The following is a 7,572-nucleotide window of genomic DNA, read 5'->3' as shown; positions in this document are numbered from 1 at the left end:
GGAAGTTTGTCAGTTTTATTTTTAATATAAATTCAGGTTGATTACAAAAGACAAATGCAAACCTCTGCTGCTTTAGGAAATAAACCAGAATAAAATATAATAATCAGCACTTCCAAATTAGGAGCTATTATTTTCATGTGGCCAAATCTATTTAATTATGTTTCTCTATTATGTGTAAGAGATGTTCTGAAGTCTAAGATTATAAGTATTTTCACATACAGCTTTCCTTCTGTACTGTGCCCCTTACTTGGTGTGTGACATATTTTATTTCAGAATTTAGGAAAAATAATAACTAAAAACTTTAGGAAGTCAAGAAGAAAATTAAGACCAACACATAAATGAGTAGATTGGAATTTTCCGTGAAGTAGTTCCTGAAGTAAAGACAATCAGAAAGACTGCTCTCTGGCATATCTAAAACAAACAAAGAAAAACCTAGGAAATAATAAGCAAAGTTAATAATGATAAATTGTTTGGCAACAGCTACAGAAAAGATGGCCTAATAATTCAACCAGAGGACATGGCATTTTGAACTTTTGTGTTGGATAAAAAAAGAAAATAAATTGGCTGGAATTAAATCCCCCAAACTGAAAATTTCTCATTTCTCCAATTTTCAGTTAGTAGAATTATCTTGTATAGAGAAATATTATTTAAAGTAATAGTGAATACAGTTCTGCTCTTTATGACAATCGATGTTTCTTATTTTTCTAGATGTCGATCATGAGAAAGTTCTTTTTGTAATTTATCTGAGAAAGTACCATCCCATATTCTTCTAAATGGACATGAGATGGTAAATGTGTTTTTTTCCAATCTCACTAAGAAAAACCTTGAGGGGACCACCATATAATTAGATATATTGATTTTCTGCCACAGATACCTTTCCCAGCAGTGAATGGCACACCATTCTCTCTATTTATTTAACATAGTAAGAGAGATCAGCAGTAGGATAGAGGCCAGGGCAATTGCTCCAGTCTATCAAACCTATGTGTCTTCCTTTCCCACCCCTCCAATACCTCTTATGATCCATGCATCCTAACATATAAAAGTGTGCATCACATACTTGGCATGACACTTGGTTCCCAGGCCTCTAGGGGTGTGTGTGTGTGTGTGTGTGTGTGCATGCGCATGCACGCGCGTGCTTGAAATCATTTGTAATAGATGTGTCTGTATATCTAAACCAGCACATAAGAACTCAGAAGAATTTTTGTTGTAACTTAAATATTTGTGTAGCATTTTATAATTTGCAAAGTGCATTAACATCAACCATCTCGTTTTACATTTTCCTACCGCGAATGTATTTTGAGGAAGTAATTGCCTCACACTTTGGAGAAATGACTGTGAACAAGAAAGGCTAAGTGAGATGTCCAAGGTTACAGGGAAAAGGAGGAGCACGGGTGGGACACCTGAATTCCTTTACCCAATGCCATGTTGGCCCCAGAGATGGAAAATATATTTTTATGATACTCAATGGGTGAAACTGAAGAATGATACTCTTCTCTTTACTACTTTTTTTCGAAGTACATTTCTTTGAGAAACATGTCCAGTGTAACCTGGGTAGCATTATATACATATATATATAAGGATTAAATTTCATTACTATATAGCATATATTCTATTATTCTGAATACTAATACCCATTAAAAATAAGGTTTTTAAATGCCATCAGCTTATGCAATTTTGAGAGAGTTCTGGTATAGTACACTGCACACTTTCCTTCTAAACACACACAGACACCACACTCACACCACATACACCCTATACAGTGTATCAGAAGTTAATAAATATTAATTAATCAAGCTCTTTAAGCTTAAATATCCAACCAAATTCCTGTCTAATTTAGTGTAAAGTAAAAATATCAGAATTTGTGTTGCTTCTACCCATCACACATATTTTTTCTCATGGAAAAGCATTTGGATTTTGACACTTTAAACGTTTTTGAAAATGTTGATAAACACAAGCTGTACTTGGAGCTGGGTGACAGGCATGCTTTCAACATATTGGATTTTTATCCGAGAATGTGACTTTTTCCGAAAACCATTCAATCTCAGGCCTTTTGCTGCAGGTAGGTTCCACGGGAATGCACAAAAAAGAAGCAGGGCCACAGTCCCCATGGGAGACTGTAGTTTCTTTAAAAACAGGCTGCTGTTACTTCCTGTGAAGTTCATAAAGTCCCTCTCCCTTTGCTTAGTCATCCAGAATGAAGCCTGGTGAGTCAGGCTCTCTTCCTCTTCCTTGCTGCTCCGACACTGCCTTCAGTCAGACTTGTCAGGAATATTAAGGCTGGCTTTACTGGCCATGACCTCTCTTCCAAACTGCAAAGGAAAATTCCTTTTGATTCTGTGGAAAGGCTTCTCTCCTGAGTCAAATACAACATAAAAATATGCTGCTGCTCCTGGCTGTGCCATCTGCTTCACGGCAGAGTGCTGGGGTGTCCAAGAGCACTGTCTGTTGTTCCTGTGCCCGGGGAATGAAGGCATTTCTAATGTCATCAGCGGTGTCCTGGCTGATGGCACAAGAATGACCTGGTGCTGGAGGTGATGTCTCTTATCATCTTGTTACCGAATTAAGTCATATGGACCCTGCTTAGGCCCAAGCCCGGCCGAGGCTCTCTGCCTTGGAAGGGGAAGGTTCTTTTTCTGTTCAGGTTAAAGTAGGTGAATTACAAAACCGAAGGTGAGATGGACACAGCACAAGCTTTATTCAGTGGCCAAAGAATGGAGAAGCAGTTCACAGATCAACTTCTCACCCACCTGGCGAGAAGGATTTAATTTTAGAGTAAAGACAAAGGGAGGAGAAGTGAGGCTAATGATGGGGAGGCATATGCATTAGTCTACCGGGGAAGGGACAGGGCTATTTTGAGGGAGTGGGATACCACCCCATTTTTATCCTTTTTTGGTCCTTAATGTCTGGTCATGGCCACTGGTAGGTGTGTCATTTAATATGCTAATATAGTAAAATCAATGTATAATGAGATTCAGGGTCTGTTGGAGGTCAGATTCATTGCCATCTTGGTCCCAGCTGGTTCCTTCTGTTTCTTTTTTTCTTTTTTTGTGTGTAGCTTCTTTTCTTATCTCTGGACCCTTTAACTTAAAGATTTATGTTCACTCCTGCTAAAGGTGGGGAGTTGGCAGGTTTTGAGCAAGGACACTCCTGCTAAAGATGGGGGTTGATGGGTTTTGAGCAGCTTTGGCAACAATCTCTCTCAAATAGAACACACCATTTCCCTCAGCTCTTAACGAACTGCCCCAGTGTAGCATTATACTTCTCCACCTCTACCACCACCTCTGGCAAAGCTCCGCCACTGAATGGTCGTGTCCAATGGGCAGAATGAGGACACAGTTGTCAGATAAGCCTCCTTTGGCCAGGGCAAGGTAGCAATGCGTGCCAGTGTTGACCACCAGATGCTTTCTACTTCAGGGCTGGCAGGGCAAAACCAGCAAGGGCCTGGAGTCCGGGGAGGTCTGCAAGGCTGCTTCGGGTGAGGAGAAGACTTGTTATCACTGCCAGTAGATGGGTGCTTCCTTCCTGCATCTGTGCAGAGATGATAGAAAATGTACATACAGCTTTTAAATAAATCATTGGTCATATAAGTAAGAATGATTTCATCTTCTGTGTGTGGGTTGGATATAAAACACCTGTTTAATTTTAACCATCATGATTGTGAGCCAGCCTTGTGGAAGTGGGAGAAAGCCATCTGCTCCAGAAAGGTGATTATGAGTAACATAATGAAGCTTCATTTGGCCAGCACTGACTGGAGCAGAATTGCATGGTGATCATGACAGCTTGGAGATCGGGAAAATTGGGTTTGAATAGGAACTCTCCCACTTACTACCATTGTAAACTCAGACAATTGTTTAACCTCTTTTAGTCTTTGTCCCTTTATCTACAAAGTGAAGATAGATAATCATATCTACTTCATAGAGTTCTTGTGAGGATTAAATAAGAAAATGCATGTATAGCACCATGCCTGGCACATAATAAGCATTCAATAAATGGCTGCTATTACAAGAAATTTGGCAACAATTTCATAAGCAAGATTTATTACTGATTCAAGAGCTCATAGATATTTTTAAAACATTTTTGAAACCTTTGTTCTTTGCTATAAAACTTAATATAAACACTAATAATGTGAATATTCCTGTCTGTTACAATGTCACTCTTAGAGTTATTATGGGAATTTCCAATCCTACATTTCTTCCTTCTTTCCTAGTCCAAGCTTCTGCATATTTTGCCAAATTCCACCAAATCATGACTACTTCACTTTGAGAAAGGATCCATTTGCTACTCCTACTCAGTGTCTCAAAGTACTGATCTCTGCAAACTTGATTTTCCACACCCCCTTTGCCAATTGTTTTCTGAAAAGATATGGCTAATGGGAGACAAAAATGGGAAATTGGAGGACTAAGGGAGAGAAGCTAGGTTACTTCTTTGCCATCTCCCTTGGCTTTGGGCTGCATTTCTAGCATAACCTGAGTCTCCATTATTTCATCTCTTTCTGGCAGACCTCTCTGTGGTCACAGTTTCCACTGGGCAGATCTCTGAGTGACTGCTCCTCTGTGGGTTCAGCTTCTGTCTGGATGCTCTGTGTTCAGGCCTTTGGTAGCATCACCTCCTTTGTCTCTCCAGCTCTAGAAGAACTTTCGGCTGATACTAATCTCTGCGTGTTGACACTAAACTCTGAGTATCCTCACCATTCCCTCACTGTCTTTAGCTCCTCCTATTCCTTTGTAACCAGTGGCCTCTATTAATAACCTCTATTGGACTACTTGGTCTGGGTTCTTCTGCTGATTAGACCTGACTGATTCAATCATGGTGGTTCCACAGCTGTTTTCTAAGCAACTGACCTAGTGTAGAAATTTGATTTTTAGTGAGCTTTGTCTTTGAGAGGACATTTACAAAAATAAGTATTGAAATATGATTCTTTTCTTTCTTTATTCAAGAAAGCTAAAAAATTCCTGCTCTAGACTTTGATCACTAACTGATTTTGTTAGCAAATAGCTATATAGTAGAAATTCTGTGCCTGAGACTTACAGGTAAGAAAATACAGTGAAGTCCAACACATAGCCACATGCCCAGAGGATGGAAAAAAGACTCTTTATTTTTTTCATTCTTGCTGTTAGTATCATAGTTCCTGATATTTAGGAGTTTGAAGTAGAAATAGTTCAATTAGTTTCAAGTTTATCCGAAATAAAAGAGCTTGGAATTATAAACTAAACCTCAAACTTTATGTATTACAATAGTTTATTTTTCCTCTGTCCTTCATTCATACAGTTCCTCCAAATCAAATTAAAAAAAAGAAAGAATAGACAAAAGAAAGTTCGTTCTAATCAAATATTAAAAGAAAGATAACTAATAGTAGCAAATATATTTTCTGCTTAGCTGTAGGGAATCTCATAAAATTATCCTGATATTTCAAACTTGCTGCTTAAGTCAATGCAGAAGAATCAAACTTATGACTTCCTTCAACTTTGTAGATCATCTGTAATTTGAGGGAAAAATAGCTGCCAAAGGAAAAAAGTGGATTAAATTCTGAAGTTTAGGAAAATCATATTAACTAAACATCTCAAATAAAGCATAACCAGATTCTCTCAGGCAATCAGAGGGCCACATGCATAACTTTCATCTTTGTGCAGATGGGCTGCATTCAATAGGAAAGAGAGCATCGGACATTCAATGTGTCCTGAACCATATGTCTTTGTTTAATTGCTTGAATTGGTTCTTTCTGTTCCCCATGCTCATTGGAAAAATATCATCAATCCATCAGAGTTATGGAACTTATCTAAAGTTGTGGAATATCTGCTCTGAAGGATTTATGTTACCGCTATGTTAACATAAATAAATAAATTTATTAAATTGACCATTTCAGGCAAATGTGCACTAAGGTAAGCTAAGAATTATCTTAGTTGGTGTAGCTGGTGCTTAACAAATGTTACTGACCTTAAAAAATGTCACAGTTTGCCAACAATAATGAAACTTTAATTTTTTAAAAAAAGGTTATTCAGGAAGGAAACCTACAGTTTTGAGAGCATTTCTCAAAACTGTCTATCAAAGTAACATACTCATAAAAATGAGTCAATTAGGAAAAAAATGTGGTGTTTTAATTACACAGAAAGAGTTTGTAAAAGAGGAAACTGGATCCAGGACTTAGACAGTTTTGGATTCCATCCTTATAAAAATGTAATATAGTAATGGAAACATATGTTCAAAGATTAATGCAATTCTAAAGGAAACTAGGAAACATCATATGAGAAAAAGTAAATGAATGTAACGCTTATTTATTAATTAACTTATTTAATGGACTATTTTTAAATTCAGTTTTAGATTTACAGAAGATTGAGCAGAACATGCAGAGAATTCCCAGATACCCCTTCCTCCCTGAACATAGTTTCCCTTATTATTAACATTTTGCATTGGTGTGGAACATTTGTTATCACTGATGAGCCTTTATTCACACATTATTAACAACCAAAGTTTATAGTTTACATCAGGGTTCATGCCTTGTGTAGTATTGATATATTCTATGGGTTTTGGCAAACGTATAATGACACCTATTCACTGTCATAGTATCTTTCAGAATAGTTTCACTGCCCTGAAAAATCCTCTGTGCTCCACTTAGTCATCCCATCTTCCCTTCTCCAAACCCCTGGCAACCACTGCTCTTTATGCTGTCTCCATAGTTTCACCTTTTCCAGAATGTCATAGAGTTGGAATCATACAGTATGTAGACTTTTCAAATTGAATTCTTTCACTTAACAATATGCATTTAAGGTTCCTCCACATCTTCTCATGGCTTGATAGCTCATTTACTTTTATTGCTGAATAATATCCCATCATACAGATGTGCCATGATTTACTTATCCATTCAGCTATTGAAGGACGTTTGGTTGCTTCCAAGTCTCGGCAATTATGAACAAAGCTACTGTAAACATTCATGTGCAGATTTTTTGTCTGGACATGAGTTTATAACTTATTTGGATATTTCCAGGAATTTTAACATTTATGACAGTTTTATGAAAACTTTATGCTATAAACTTTATGCTTTAATTGACAAACTATTAACAAAATTGACAACTTTCTATAAAAAAAAAAAAAATATATATATATATATATATATATATGTATATATTAGCAAATTTACCTAAAAAAGAATTGGAAGATCTGGATTGTCCTATAATTACTAAAAAATTGCATCAGTAGCCAAAGATATTCCCTCTAAGAAAATTCCAAGCACAGATTCTCTATCGATATGTTCAAACTAGTGTTCATGGAACAAATCATTTCAATCTTAATCATACTCTTCCAGGGCACTAAAAATTTATTTATGTAGCTAGTGTAATTTCAATACCAAAATGCAACAAAGATAGTAAGGTAACAAAGACATGAGCAAATTTTATTTATGAGGCAAGGATGCAAAAATCATAAATAATATGCTTACAAAAAGAATTTAGAACATTTATAAGGCATAATGGTATAATCCACCATGACAAAGTTGAGTTTATTTCAGGAAGATAAGTTTGTATTAATATTAAAAAGTAAATTAGTATAATTTGCCATAATACAAGATTAAAGGAGACC

The 7,572-nt window shown here is 36.6% G+C and overlaps 1 pseudogene; it reads right to left on the bottom strand.

Moving 5' to 3' along the window:
• Positions 1-1,922: 1,922 nt before the first annotated feature.
• LOC137769130 (CWF19-like protein 1 pseudogene) lies at positions 1,923-3,556 on the bottom strand (annotated as a pseudogene).
• Between the last annotated feature and the right edge of the window lie 4,016 nt (positions 3,557-7,572).

This window comes from Eschrichtius robustus, chromosome 9 (assembly GCF_028021215.1).
Source record: "Eschrichtius robustus isolate mEscRob2 chromosome 9, mEscRob2.pri, whole genome shotgun sequence".
Lineage (NCBI taxonomy): Eukaryota > Metazoa > Chordata > Mammalia > Artiodactyla > Eschrichtiidae > Eschrichtius > Eschrichtius robustus.
This window is presented reverse-complemented; position numbering and strand designations above follow the sequence as displayed.